The 14266-nt window shown below is 57.3% G+C and overlaps 1 long non-coding RNA gene across 1 annotated transcript; it reads left to right on the top strand.

Annotated features, from left to right (window-relative positions):
• Window positions 1–5651: 5651 nt before the first annotated feature.
• On the top strand, window positions 5652–7765 carry LOC132676578 (uncharacterized). The gene is made up of 3 exons (XR_009609054.3): window positions 5652–6214; window positions 7283–7359; window positions 7530–7765. It is a non-coding gene; the product is annotated as an uncharacterized LOC132676578 (long non-coding RNA).
• The last annotated feature ends 6501 nt before the right edge of the window (window positions 7766–14266 follow it).

Genomic DNA, 14266 nt, shown 5'->3' with positions numbered 1-14266 from the left:
GGAGCCTTCATCAAGGGCAAGGTCACCTTCACCTCTCGCCTGAAAGTAACTGCCTTGTCGACTGGTGGCTTGACCTGTCCCGTGCCTCTGCTGCCCACCTGGGAGCCGGGACAGTCAGAGCCCTAGATGCCAGCGTCTGTGGTTGGCCTTCGTTTAGCTGATTGGAGTGGTCTAGGGACAGAGACAGATGCGCATCTGTAGGAAAAAGACGGTAGGAAGAGAAGCAGGAAGGGGCATCCCCAAATCAACGACACAAGTTCCTGGAAGAGGCAGCTGGCGGAGAGAGGGCAGCATCCGGGGAAGCCTAACTTTGCAAAGGGGGTGAAGGGGCTTCGTCCATCACAGGCTTTAAAAAGCCATCTGGAGCAGGGGCACCTGGGTGGCTCAGTGGGTTAAGCGTCCAACATCTGCTCAGGTCGTGATCCCGTGGTTTGTGGGTTGGAACCCCGCATCGGGCTCTGTGCCGATGGCTCCGAGCCTGGAGCCTGCTTCGGATTCTGCGTCTCCCTCTCTCTCCGCCCCCTCCCCGCTCACATTCTGTCTCTCTCTCACTCTCTCAAAAATAAATAACCATTTAAAATTTTTTTTAAAAAGCCCTTTGGAGCAGAGGTGCTCTCTAAGACCTTTTTTGGCTGACAGGGAAGAAATTCCTTCTCTCCACCTCCCTTGTCCTCAGTGACGATCCCACTGCCTTCCTGTCGTGAGCTGGACGCTTTCCAGCCGCCTCCCCCCATTCCTGCAGCTGCATGCACCTGTGTGTGTAGGTGGGACCTGCCTAACTCAACTACACGCTTAGAAACCAGCAGGAACACCACCGTCAGCACGGGAGCCGAGACCCCTGGGGGAAGGAGAGGAGCTTCGGAAACTGAGTGGGGCAGGTCCCAGGGGGCCCAGGGCAAGGCGAGGCCACTCGGCGATACCCGAGCCCCTGTCTGCTCAGCAGACTTTGAGGAGTAAGCCGCTCCCTGCGTGAAGCCCACAGCGTCAGGGCAACAGCTCACTTGAGCCTGATGGTGGCAGGTCCCTGCGGCCCCAGACCTCTCACTCCCCTCACCCGCCCCAGTCCTTCTGGTATTCTCTCTGCACCTCCGCAGGGAAGGCACACCAGGTGCCAAGGGCCACAGGTGGTGTCACAGGGAGCCTCCCATCCCGGGACACTCTGGCTCTAAGTGAGGGCCTGAGAGGCAATTCTTCTGCGGTTACAGAAAACTCCTCCGGTCACCGGTCACCGGAAGCAGAAGAGATTTATTGGGAGGCTGGGGGCGGGGGGGGGGGTGGGGGGGGGAGGAAGAGGGAGGTGCCCACACAATTGGGGGTGTTGGCAGCAGGAGCTGCAGCTGTGGGCTCACACTGGGCAGCTCTGCCCAATTCCTGCCAGCCTAGAGTCCCCTGCTCAGGAGCCAAAGTCCCAGGAGATTGTCTGATTGGCTGAGCTGGGACACACCCACCCCCTGGCTGTCCTGGGCAGGGAAGAGATTGTCTGATTGGACGAGCTGAGACACACCCACCCCCTGGCTGTCCTGGGCAGGGAGGAGATTGTCTGATTGGACGAGCTGAGACACGCCCACCCCCTGGCTGTCCTGGGCAGGGAGGAGATTGTCTGATTGGACGAGCTGAGACACGCCCACCCCCTGGCTGTCCCGGGCAGGGAGGAGATTGTCTGATTGGACGAGCTGAGACACGCCCACCCCCTGGCTGTCCCGGGCAGGGAGGAGATTGTCTGATTGGACGAGCTGAGACACGCCCACCCCCTGGCTGTCCCGGGCAGGGAGGAGATTGTCTGATTGGACGAGCTGAGACACGCCCACCCCCTGGCTGTCCCGGGCAGGGAGGAGATTGTCTGATTGGACGAGCTGAGACACGCCCACCCCCTGGCTGTCCTGGGCAGGGAGGAGATTGTCTGATTGGCCGAGCTGGGACACTCCCAACCCCCTGGCTGTCCTGGGCAGGGAGGGAGGGCTGGTCCCTTCATCCCCTGCTGAGGGAGATGGGCACCTGGCCTCATCCTGCCCTGAATACTCCACTTACTTGGAGGGGGGATAAGATCCCAGGGGGAAGCGTGGTTCCTGGGGCAGCATGAGCACGGAGGCCGGCCCCAGGAACCCCCACATCCTTTTAGCTCAAGTAAAAGGCTTGAGCAAGCAAAGGACCCTGGGAATGCAGACCCTGGTGAGACGCAGAATTCTGGGTGGGGAGGGGGCGCTGGTGGAGAAGGCCCCGTCCGGGCAGAATGGGATGGGCAGGCCCTTTCCCGCCCAGGTTCCCGAAAGTCCTGCAGACCTCGTGCTCCATGTAGAACGCCTGGCCACTCAGGTTCAATTTCAGGTAGCAGCCCCCGGGCTGAGCGCAAATCTCCGTTTGACTCACCTTGTGCAACAGCGCTAGGGCTGTGCCCCGAGCAGGAGTGTGAAGGGCTTACCTTTCCTTTCTTGGGTTTCCGAGCTAGGCGTCCTGGGCACGGCCTTCATGGGGCCCACGGGAGCACATCTGAGGTGGCTTTGATCTGCCTTGATTGGGAAACCTCTAGGAACAAGGGGGAAGCTCCCCAAGTTCTCCATTCCATGGAGTCAGTCTTTGTTTCAATCAAGAAGCCTCCGTTGCGTGCATTTATATGCTTGGGGGCTGCAGGTTTTCCTCTCAAAAACCAAGCTCTTCGGCTGCCCCTTTGCCCAGCCGGACACACGCAGAAGAGGCAGACTGTTCCCAAGGGGAGGGAGTGGAGGGGCCTGGCCGAGCCCCGGGGACCTGGGTTCCTACGGCTGCTCGAAGTGGCTGCAAGCTAGCGGTCCCCCAGCCAAGCCTAAACTCTGCGCGGCGTTGGAGGGGGGGTGGGGGGCGCGGGGCTTCCCCCAAAGCCACCTCGTGTGCCCCTGTCAATGCTGGGTGGGGGGTAACCAGCCCCTTCGTATTTTCCCAGGCTGATCTGCCACCTGCCACAGAGGCTTTGTATTCTCAGTGTCTTCCCTCTCTCTCTAGAGTTTGGATTGGAACCTCCTTGACCCCTGCCCAGACCTTCCGAGCCTTTTTTGCACTTGAGACCCTAATGAGCACTGCAGGTGGAAGCATTTCCGCGCCCTCCCCCACGCCCTCCCCCCCCCCCCCCCCGCCCTCCCAGCCTCCCCCTGCCCTTTCCGCTGTTATTGCTTGTGTTGATTTGCATGCCATTTTGCTTGTGGTCTCCATAGCAACAACTACCAAATGGCCTAAGGATAATAGAGGGGCTCTGGGGGCGGGTGAGGGAGCCCCACGAGGGGTTTTGACTTTAAAAATGAACCCGATTCCACTGCAAGCTTGGCATGGGATGGCAGCCCCTCCCAGCCCCTCCATCACTCAAGCTCCCCGGTGCCCCTCACCCAAGGGCTTGGTCCCTACCTTCCGAGGGGGAGGGGAGGCAGCATCCTGAAAGGAGCAGGGGGAGGCCGAGGAGGCCAGGGAGGAGATGGGAGCACCCACCGAGGGCAACCAGAACCCTCTGGAGGCGTCTCCATCTGAACGATGAAGATCTCAGCTCGAGGCTTGTCCTGTCTTCACCGTCCCCCTTTGCCTCTGCCCCACCCCTTCTTCTGGGGCCTCTTCTGCAAAGACACAAAGAAGTACTTCATGTCTGAGTGCAGGAACTGGAGAAATCATTCTCCAATTCGCCACACGTGTCCAGCCCTGAGCTGTTCACAAAATGCATTCAGAGCCGCAAACCCCAAGGCTTGGCGAAGTCGAAGGGCCAGGACTGTCCTCCTTTAAAAATGAGGGAATTAATGCTGTTGCAGCCGGGCAGGGGCGGGGGGGTGGGGAGTAGCGGGCAGGGGGTGGGGGGACCCGGCCTCCCCCGCCAACCCCTGCATCTTCCACCGTCACCTGGAAACCCAGTCCCTGTCCTGAAAGTCTGACTTCTGAGTTGGACTAGATTCTCCCGATTGTATTTATCTTCAGGGCGTATTCCGGGATAATCTCTCACGTCCTATTCCCACGGCTCTGTGAGTCGAGGGGGGTCCTCTGCCATGCCCTCACTCTCTGCAGTGCTTGGAACTTTGTCCCTGGCCCCCAGTAAGAGGGATGCTCCGACGTCTCAAACTCAGGCTGGTAATTCGGATCAAAGAAGTAATCGCATGGGGGCGGGGGCAGGGAGCGGGTTTTCAGGGTACAAGCAGGGGGCACGTATGGGCGGGCATGGCACGCGGTGTGCTGGGTCAAGCCCCCCTGGGCTTGGTTTAGCGCATTGGAAGGCAAACTAGGGCTGGCAGGTCATATCCAGTCCCCACCTGTTTTGTAGTTACTGGCGCACGGCGTGCCCATTCGTGTGTGTGTGTGTGTGTGTGTGTCTGTGGCCTGTGTCTACTTTCAGGCTTCAAAAGCAGAGCTAAGAGCGGATTATAGGGCTCCCAAAGCCTAAAGTATTTACTATTTGTCCCTGTAAGAAAAAGTTTCCTGGCCCCTGGTTTAGGGAATTGCTCACAGGAATGTTCTCAGGCTCGTCTTTTTCATTTCCATACACCTGGGGCATCCGATGGTCCAACCATAACCTGTCAATCACTGTTGTGGGAGAGTCACTTAGTCGAACATTTACGGAACCCCTGCCATGAGCTAAGAACTAGAGTTCGAGGAAATACACAGAAGGCACGCGTGGTCCTGACCTCGGGGGGCTCACAGGAGCCTAAGAGACTGTGACCACGACTACGGCCACAGCGTACAACGGAGAAGGTGGCTGGATGGTCCCGCGCAGGCTGGGCTGAGGCGGGAAAGGTGGGCAAGGCTGGGAGAACTTGGGAAAAGCTTCCTGACCGAAGCGACAAGGAGCTGAATCCCCCAGGGCCACTAGCTAGCAGCAGAGGAGGGGAGCGTGAAGAGTCAGGGCTCGGAAGGACGAAGGATGCCTTCCTTTCCGAAGGCGTGGGGTTTGAGGTGCCGGTGACATATCCAAGTGGAGATGAGAGCCACTCCATTTGCCACCGTGTGTAAGCGTGCAGCATTCAGGAGCGACAGTCTGGGCTGGAGATGGGGCCTTGGGGGTCGGCGCTCCGTGGGGACCACACGGCACCCCGTGACCTCGCGGACCTAAAGGGACAGTGTTCAGAGGCATCGCAGGCTACATGCTTACCTCCACTTTCCACCGTCATCCCAGGGGAGGCAGGGAACAGCAACCTCGTCCTCGGGTCCCCAAACGGCCGCCTGGGGAAAGATGGGGTCTGTGCTCAGCGGGAAGAGAGCCCCTAGGTCTGCAGACTTGGATGACAACGTTCTATAGGGTTAAGTGGGGACCGGGACAGTTTAAATGGGAAGGTCAAAGCTGGTCTCTCTGCAGCATAGGACACAGCATGGCCCCACACAGCATTCACGGTGATCTGCTCAGTAACCGTATCAGAAAGGTGACTTCAGGGCCCAACAGAGCAGAGTCGTGAAATATATCAGAAAAACCCAATGTTCAGGGGCGCCTGGGTGGCTCAGTCGGTTAAACGTCCAACTTCGGCTCAGGTCGTGATCACGCAGTCCGTGAGTTCAAGCCCCGCGTCGGGCTCTGCTCTGACGGCCCAGAGCCTGGAACCTGCTTCCGACTCTGTGTCTTCCTCTCTCTCTCTGCCCCTCCCACGAATGTGCTCTGTCTCTCCCTCTCTCTCTTTCTCAAAAATAAACAAACACGGGAAAAAAGAATTTTTTTTAAGTCCAGTGTTCAAAGGAAGGGAAGAAAGATTCAGATGTTTCCAGAAGTCTAACTCTGCACCCCAGGTTTGGCCAAACAGCTCCTCTGAACTTCTGGCTTTCTGTGCTTCCCTCCAGCACGGGTCCCGTCACACGGAGTGATTTTGACATTACCCTCGTGCGCACCCGTGCGTCACGCTCCTTGAGAGTGGGGGACGGTCTTACTTAGCAACCCCATGACTTTGGAGGGAGCCTGATAGGCACACGGCGGGGCTCGGTAACGATGCCTGCATTGGTTGGCAACCTCCATGAGGGGGGTGTGTGTTCGTGTCTCTTCCTAGGACTCCACAGGAATCACGTTCGCGTGTTTAAGCTGCAATCAGCACAGTTGTTAGGACGATCGCCGCAGCCGTCGGGTGCTTTTGTTGTTTATGAAGTGCTGGGCCAGTTGCTGGGCACCGAACAACAGAACGTTCTGTGATACCGGAAAGGTCCTGTATCTGCCCTGTCCAGCAAGGGAGCCACCAGCCTCCTGTGAGCCTCTACCGTGGGGACTGGATCTCCCGCCTCCGGGAAGCGCCGGGTAAGTCCTGGCTGTGGGGGAACAGACATCCCCTTCTGTTGAGTTGACAGGCGCAGGCAGGGGGGAGCAGAACTGACCTCCAAACGGCACGGCTGGCTTTGCTCTACGAGGAGTCCCGTCCCTCCATGTCCCACCCCCTTCCCGGGACCTGGCACGTGGGCACTGATTGGACATTTGGCACTCAAGGCCGCTCCGCTCGCCAGCTCCCACCCACCTGCCTCCCTCCCTCCTCAATTAACTCAGCAGCAGCGACTTTGTTTCCCTTTGCCAAGATCGGGAGCTGGCATCCTGGCATGTGCCAGCCCCAGTGGGGTGGAGGTGACGGGCGCCACACGCCTGGCACTGCCCCTCATTGGAGCAGCCTCCCCGCTACAGAACCTCAGGTCCCTGGGGAGCTGCCGGCTGGCTGAGCGACAGGCCCCGGGCTCAGGGATCTGCGTGGTAGTTAAGCCTGAGTTGAGTTAGTGCAGGCTGGGTTGTGGCTCCTCCCAGGATCTGCCAGGGGCGGGCTGGCAGGGTGGCAGGCAGACGTCTCCATCCTGGGAAGGGCTGGCTGGCAGCCCAGGGGGCGGGGCGGGGCGGGAGAGGGAGAAGGAGCGGCGGAGGCTCCTCTCCAATTAACAGGGGTGGGGGGGCAGGGCCCCCGGAGTGTCCTCCGAGGGCTCCTCCCGGCTAAACCTCTGTGGCCCCTCTGTCCCAGGCCTGCCATCGAGGCATCCGTCTTCCGTGCACTCACCTGCGGGGGAGGTGTGGGCGGGTGAGCAGCCTCCCAAGCCCCGAGCCCAGCCCCCAAGTCCCAACCCCCCGGGGGCTGCATTTTGAACAATTCCCCCAAGGTGACCCTGAAGCCGTGGTCCGAGGGCCAGGTTCTGAGAACACTGCCCTGGTCCTCCCCACCAGGGAGTGGCCGGGCTGGAGGGGACCCCTGCCTCAGCTCGTCCAGGCCCCGGTGGTATAGACTTGTAGACAGAGGCCCAGAGACCCGAGCGGGGCGACCCATGGCAGCTGGCCGCACGGTGAAGGCTGAAGTCGAGGACAGAGCTCCACAGTCTCCTCTGCCTCCCACAGCCAGGACCGAGTGCCGAGACAGAAGGCGACCCCGGGGGAGTTGTGCGGACACTCCACTGCCCCTAAAGGTCCAGGACGTGAGGTGCCTATCCAAGAGAAGGGCTGAGTCCCTGGGGACCGTGCCCAGACCCCCTCCCCCCGCCCGAATCCCCGGTCCCTGGCTGCTCATTAAGACTGTCTACACTTGTTTCCTCCCAAGGGTGGATATGGAGAAGCCACCTGACCTCGGCCCGTCCCAACCCTGCAGGTGACCCTTCCTGGCCCAGGTGACCCTGACCGGGGCCCAGAGGCCCCGCTCTGACAGGCAGATGCTACCTGGGAGACAGGCCCAGCGCGGACACAGGACTGTGGGACGGTGTGCCTCTCAGTATGGTTTCTCTGCTCGCCCCTAAAATGGCCCCTGGTGGCTGAAGGAATAAACGCGGAGAAGTACCTGGCACACGGAAGGTTCTCCACTGTTTGTGGAAAGGGGGGAAGGGCAGGAGGAGAGGGAGGAAGGGAGGGTGGGAGGGAGGGAGGAGGAGGAGTGCAAGGGGAGGGAGGAACCATTTTCTGAAAGCTGGTGGGGGCCTCGTGTTTTGATCTCTGCCCTGTCCTCTGGCTGCGTGGCCTCGGCTTCTCTCTCTCTCCAGATGGCCTTGGGGACTTCCTCTCTCCAAGCCCGCGTCTGCGTCTGTAAGGCGCGGAGTGGGCCCGGATGCCCTGCCATTCGCTCTGACATTCTAGGCTCCCGGCCCTCCCCCCCCCAGTGCGGGTGGGATCTTCTCCGGAAATGGCTTTTCCGGCCTCTGAGCTCCCTCCGGGCTCCCTCCGGGCCGGGAGCGGCTGGTGGAGCATCTGCCTCCCAGCCTCGTGCAGGTGAGGTTCATCAGTAACGACAGGAAAGGATGTCAGGCTGCTTCTGAAGCCACCAGGGGCCCAGCAGCCTGCTGCTCTTTGTCATAAAATATGTTGTCACCTGGGGAAGCATCATCACGGATGAAATATTTCAGGAGACAAAAACAAGAGGTGCATTGATTTTTTTCCACGAGGTCAGACAACTTCTGGGAAGCCTCTTGTAACTCAGCTGTCATGGTGCCTGTCCCCGAGCATTCGCCTAGACTGCGATGTCAGCGGCCTCTGACCCAGGCGGGCTCCCTTCGCTGATCACAGGCTGTCCTTCCCAGGGGCCCGCAACCTCATCCGGCCTTCCCAGACGCGGGGGGAGGGGGGGGGGCACAAGAATGACCTGGACCCAGGGAACGCTTCCTCTCCAGATTTATCCGAATTGGCCCCGAGGAAGTCCTGCACAGGTGGCTCCGGCAGGGCTTCTGCGGATGAGCGAAATTTGTCATCGGTTTATGGCGCCCGCAGAGACACCTGCCGGGTTTCCCGGCCGGCACCCCCCGCCCACAAAGCTGAAGGCACTGTTCTAACATCCAGTGTGATCACGGCCAAGTTGAGGTAGAGTGAGGCCACCAGACCGGAGGGAATTGCCACGGACAAGACGGTTTGTGACTCACAGAGCCCGAGGAGAGGGGCCACGTGGCGAAGAAGTGGGAAACACGGCAAGAACGTTTCTCGTGGTTTCCGTGGGAAGGGCCCAGTGGGTCAGGGGAAGCAGGTTTACCTGCTTCAGGGGGCTCTGGGGCATAGGAGCTGTTCTCGGTTGTCTCCTACCTGATAAGCAAGGTAGGTGGTGGTGGGGGGGGGGGGGGGGGAGGGCGGCCAAAGTGCGAGAGCCCAGCAAACAAGGTGGTGGGGTGTGGGTTCTGGAGTCGTCGGTTCGTATCTAAAAAGTGGGTTCAGGTGAATTGTTTACAATGTCTAAGGATTGGCTCTCCCTGGCCGGGGGAGGGAGGGAGGGTCCCTCTAAGGCCAGCAAAGCCCCAGATGTCAAAGTATCATGTCTATAAAAGACCTGCGTGTTTAAGACAGAGTTGAAGGGGATGGCCTTCATTTGCATATGCAAATCAGAAGCTGTAGGGGGGGGGGGGCGGACACCTAAGCAGAGATCGTAACATTCTGGGTCCTAGCGGGTGCCTTTTGGGCATGGGATGTAGGAATGAGCCGTCCAATAGGACGGCCACCAGCCACGTGTGACTCTTACTTTTTTTAATTTTTTTAATGTTTATTTACTTTTGAGAGAGAGAGAGAGTGCACTCGCAGGAGTGGGGGAGGGGCAGAGAGAGAGGGAGACACAGAATCCAAAACAGGCTCCAGGCTCTGAGCCGTCAGCCCAGAGCCCAACGCAGGGCTCGAACTCACGGACCACGAGATCATGACCTGAGCCAAAGTCGGACGCTTCACCGACTGAGCCACCCAGGTGCCCCAGGGGTGACTCTTAAGTTCTCGACGTGCAAACTGAGACGTGCTCTATGTGTAAAAGTTGAAAGACTTCGTATGAATCGAAGATGGGAAATACCTCATTAATCATTTTCATATTGATTATGTGTTCAAGTGACAATATGCTATTTGTCTCTTTTTGCTGTATCTGCTAGAAATCTGAAAATGACCTCAGTGGCTCACAAGCTTTTTCCATTGGATAGCACTGCTCTTGACCTCTCCCAAAAAAGGGACCCAGGCACACACAACTCTGTCGAAATGTAATACTGAGGGATGGGATCCTTTACTCTTTCTTTCCAGAGCTAAAAGGACCCTAGAGAAGGAGGCGATCCAGCCTTTCTGACAGCAGGCCCCAGACACCCCCCGCCCCCGACACACAAACACACACAGAACTGTCCGGTGAGAAACCATAGCCTTGAAATCTAGATCCTTCCCAGAGCTTCATGTTTTGACCAGCTTGCTATAAAGCTTCAAAAATAAATAAATAAATAAATCAGGGGTGCGTGGCTGCCTCAGTCAGAGAGGAGCATGTGACTCGATCTCAAGGTCGTGAGCTTGAACCTCACAGTCAGTGTAGATTACTTTAAAAATTTTTTTTAAATGTGTATTTATTTTTGAGAGAGAGGGAGAGACAGTGTGAACAGGGGAGGGGCAGAGAGAGAGGGAGACACAGAATCTGAAGCAGGCTCCAGGCTCTGAGCTGGCAACACAGAGCCCGGGGCGGGGCTCGAACTCACAAACCACAAGATCATGACCTGAGCTGAAGTCGGACGCTCAGCCCACTGAGCCACCCAGGTGCCCCGAGATTACTTTTTTTAAAAATCAGTATATAATAAGGATAAAAATAAAACCCTTTAGCCATAATTGATTTGGAGACCTGGGTGATAGGGTGTTTCTTACATTGGCTGAGAATCCATTCTTTTAAATGGTATGAGTCTTCCTGGGGCTCTTGAACTTGCCCAAGCCGGTGCTGGTGTGGACGGGCAGGGCAGGGCTGGGGTTGGAGTTGGGAAAGTCTTCTCTAACCGGTAGGCTTCTGTGAGGTCATGTTCATGTGAGGGGCTCCGTGTCCTTGATCTGAAGTCAAAACCAGGCCTTCGTTTTGATTTCCTGACGCCAGAAGCTCTTCTCCTGACTTAGCAGCAACCTTGTCTTTGCATGTAACTTCACCTCCGGGCAGCTGATCCGCACTGGCTCTCGGGAAAGTTGGCTCAGTGCTCTCCTTCCCCGAGTCCTTCAGGTGGTGCCACAGCCAGCTTTAGGTAATATGATGCTGACGACCCCACTGTGGCATGATAGAGAAGATACCTGGTCTTTGTCCCCAGTTCCCCGCCACCCCCCACAGATCTTCAAAAGCACTTGGAAACTTCTAGAGTGATAGGAACTCCTCTTTGTGATGCTAATGAGCAGCTCCCGTGGCCTCTGGAGGACTGGCTTCTGCAAAGACTAACCACAGGATTAAAGGTTGGAACAGGGGGCCAGCCAGAGACCCTGGAGGGACGGAGACAAAGTCTACTCTTTATAGTAAAACTGTACGCAAAGGTATAGCACCGTCCTGTGTTCTGGGAGTCATTTCAGTGAATCGTCAAAGTCCGAGAGGTCAGAAACCCCCATGAATTTGTGGCCAGCTGGTCAGAAGTGAGGGTGGCTTGGAGACTCCCCGCCTAGAGTGGGGACAATCTTGTAAAGGACTCAGTCCTTCATTTGTGGGGTCGGACTTGGGACTGACTTGGGGTGGCCCGCGTCAGAACTGAATTACACTTCACAGAGTTGGGGTGGGAACAGGAGCCTCGTGAAAAGATGTTGTTGTAAAGATGAAATAAAGTAATAAAGGTAAGAAGTCAGCCGGGTGCCGTGCCCACACCGCAAACTCAGCACATGGTAGCTCTTCTGTTTGGCCGTCGTCTTCTGCTTCTGCCGAAGGCAGGCCGAGCACGAAGACCCATCCTGGCTTCTCAATGGCTACGAGGCCTGGGGGAGGCCACCTCTTAGTCCTCTGTTTCCCCATCTGTGAAAGGAAGACCAGACAAGATCACTTCTAAGGGGGTTGGGGCTCAGGCTCTAACCTCTATGATTTAGGGGCACCTGGGTGGCTCAGTCGGTGAAGCATCCGACTTCGGCTCAGGTCATGATCTCGCGGTTCGTGGGTTCAAGCCCCGTGTCGGGCTCTGAGCTGACACCTTGGAGCTTGGAGCCTGCTTCTGATTCCGTGTCTCCCTCTCTCTCTGCCCCTTCCCTTGCTCGTGCTCTGTCTCTCTTGCTCTCAAAAATAAAATCTGTGAGTTACTGTGCCGAGTGTTACCTAAAAGTGTGCTTTTAACTCTCAGAGATAGAATATTCTATGGCACTCCGGGCTTACTGATTAATAAAGAATTCTACTGCAAGAAAGAGATTAGTTTCCATAGAAAATCGTAATTGACTAGCCGTGTGCTGGTCTCCTCCGGGACCCGTGTTGAGGTTCAAACCTCAGGGGAGACCAAAGCCTGGCTGTTCTCCAGGTGAAACCTTGCCCAAATTGCAGGCAAAGCACCTGGAAAATCGAATGTTACGGAGCTAGCTCCATTCTTGAGAGGGTGTCTGTTCTCATAGACTGGAGAGACACCAAGGCCCGAGCAGCCAGGATTTGAGTAGGGATCTTCCACGGCCCACATTCCACGTCCAGCCTGATTTTGAAATGCCAGACAAACCGCCCAAGACTGAACGGGGCTCTGCTGAGTGTGTTAAAAGTACATTCTGATCCTTCTAAGTCCGTAGCTGTGTTCTATTCAGATCCGTGAGGACCGCAGGCACCTGTGACCCAGATTGTCCCAAGCTCCCCTTCCTCACCTTGTCGTTGCCTGTTGCCTCTTCTTTGCCACCAGCCCCCAGGTCAGACCTCCTTCCTTCTCCCCTCTGGAGCTCGTGCCTGATATTCCAAGACACCCTTTGCTTCCAGCCCAAGCTCATGCTTTGCTGAGGGCCCAGCCCCAGCCTGGAGACGCTGACCCCGGATATAACTCTGGCGCTCTCCTCACTCTGGAACCTTGTTTCATCCTGGCAGTGTAGTACAGCAGGGACAGCGGTCACTTGGCTTCCCCCAAAACAACGCAAATATTGTCAGAATCATGCCATATTTGTGCTACAAGGAGCCGGGGTGTCTTCCGAAAACTCCCTTTCTGTTTATCAATGGGGAAGGGGTAGTGTGTTCAGATTGGGTGGTGGCCAGCGGTGGTGCAGGCCTTGAAAGAGCTCCCCCCCAAGGCAGATCAAAGAGGCAGAAGTTTATTGAATACACCGCAAAGGAGCAGGGGGCAGGACAGCAGAGGAGAGACCCTCAGCCAGGAGGCGGTGGTGAGGGGACTATAGTCACAGGACTGCGGAGTGAGGGAGTATGGGGAGATATGGAATTCTCCCTTACTTGGTAACCTTACGAACTGTGCCTGGTTGTAACTGGTCGATTATGGCCGATGGCTCTTTGGAGGTGGGTCGCCTAACAAGGCTGTTCGTGTCAGCTCAGTGGTCGGTGGTGGCCGTGGGCTCAAGGGAGAATTGCCCAAGCCTGTTGCCTAAAAGCAACCTTTACAGAAGGGACTTAAGGGGCACAGAGGGAACAACTTACCTTAGCATACATCTTCCACACGGGCAGGTGGGAGTTCAGGGGTCCCCGAGACTACCCGCAGGCTCCGTGATTCACCCTCAAGGGCTCCCAGGGCTCAACAAAGCCATATACTCCCAAAAGGACGGTCCGTTACAGCAGAAGGACACAGCTGGAGATCAGCAGAGGGAAGAGGTGCGTGGGGCCGGGGCCGGGTCCAGAGAGACCAGGCGTGAGCTTCCGGGTGTCCTCTCCCCGTGGGGCTGTGAGGACCAGGCTCGGTTCTCCCAGAACGATGCGCGACAGCACGCACAGAGTGCTGCCACCGGGGACGCGCGCCTGAGCCTCGGTGCCGGAGTTTTTATCGCGTCTCCGTCAGGACTGCCCGCCCACGAGGCTGACCTCAGTCTGCATCCCCTGCAGGGTCCCGCAGGTACCGCGCAAACCCAAGGCCCCTGCGTAAACGCGCTGTGTTCAGAGGTGACCTCCCAGAAGCCAGGGGCAAGGACCAAGACTCTCCCTGGGCAGAGCTAACCCTTTGGGTCGCAGAAGGGATCCCACGGCCCTGCTTGTGGAACCTCCCCGAACATACCAGAGCCTCTAGGCACACAGCAGGCACTTAATAATAAATGCTTAGTGAACTGAAGTCGTGTTTTCTCTGGCCCAATCAAACACGACTGTTTTCACTTCCGTCAGGGCCTACACAGATCACGGCTCTGGCAGCTCACTGGAGTCAGGAGGAAGGCAAAATGTCCCCAAGTAGCCAAAATCGGTGTCCTATAGCCCCATCCTTATCATCCAGAACCTGGGCCTCACTCACGGTCTGTTCACTGTATCTCCTTCCTCAAAGAGCTTGAACACCGACAGTCTGGGTTTACAACCCCTAGCACATTATAAGCAGCAAGTTGGGGGGCGGGGGGGGGGGCAGGGAGAGAGCCAGGACAGAGGCAGACAGGAGGGAGGAGGGAGTCAGAATAAAACACAAAAACGAAACACAAAAAACACTCGGGAAACCAAATATCACGAGTCGGGAAACCAAATATTACAACTTGCTTTGGGGCAGACAGCTCTTGTCACTGTAGCCG

Source organism: Panthera onca, chromosome E1 (assembly GCF_046562875.1).
Source record: "Panthera onca isolate mPanOnc1 chromosome E1, mPanOnc1 haplotype 2, whole genome shotgun sequence".
NCBI classification, from domain to species: domain Eukaryota; kingdom Metazoa; phylum Chordata; class Mammalia; order Carnivora; family Felidae; genus Panthera; species Panthera onca.
Note: the sequence above shows the minus strand (reverse complement) of the source record. Positions and strands in the feature narration are given on the sequence as shown.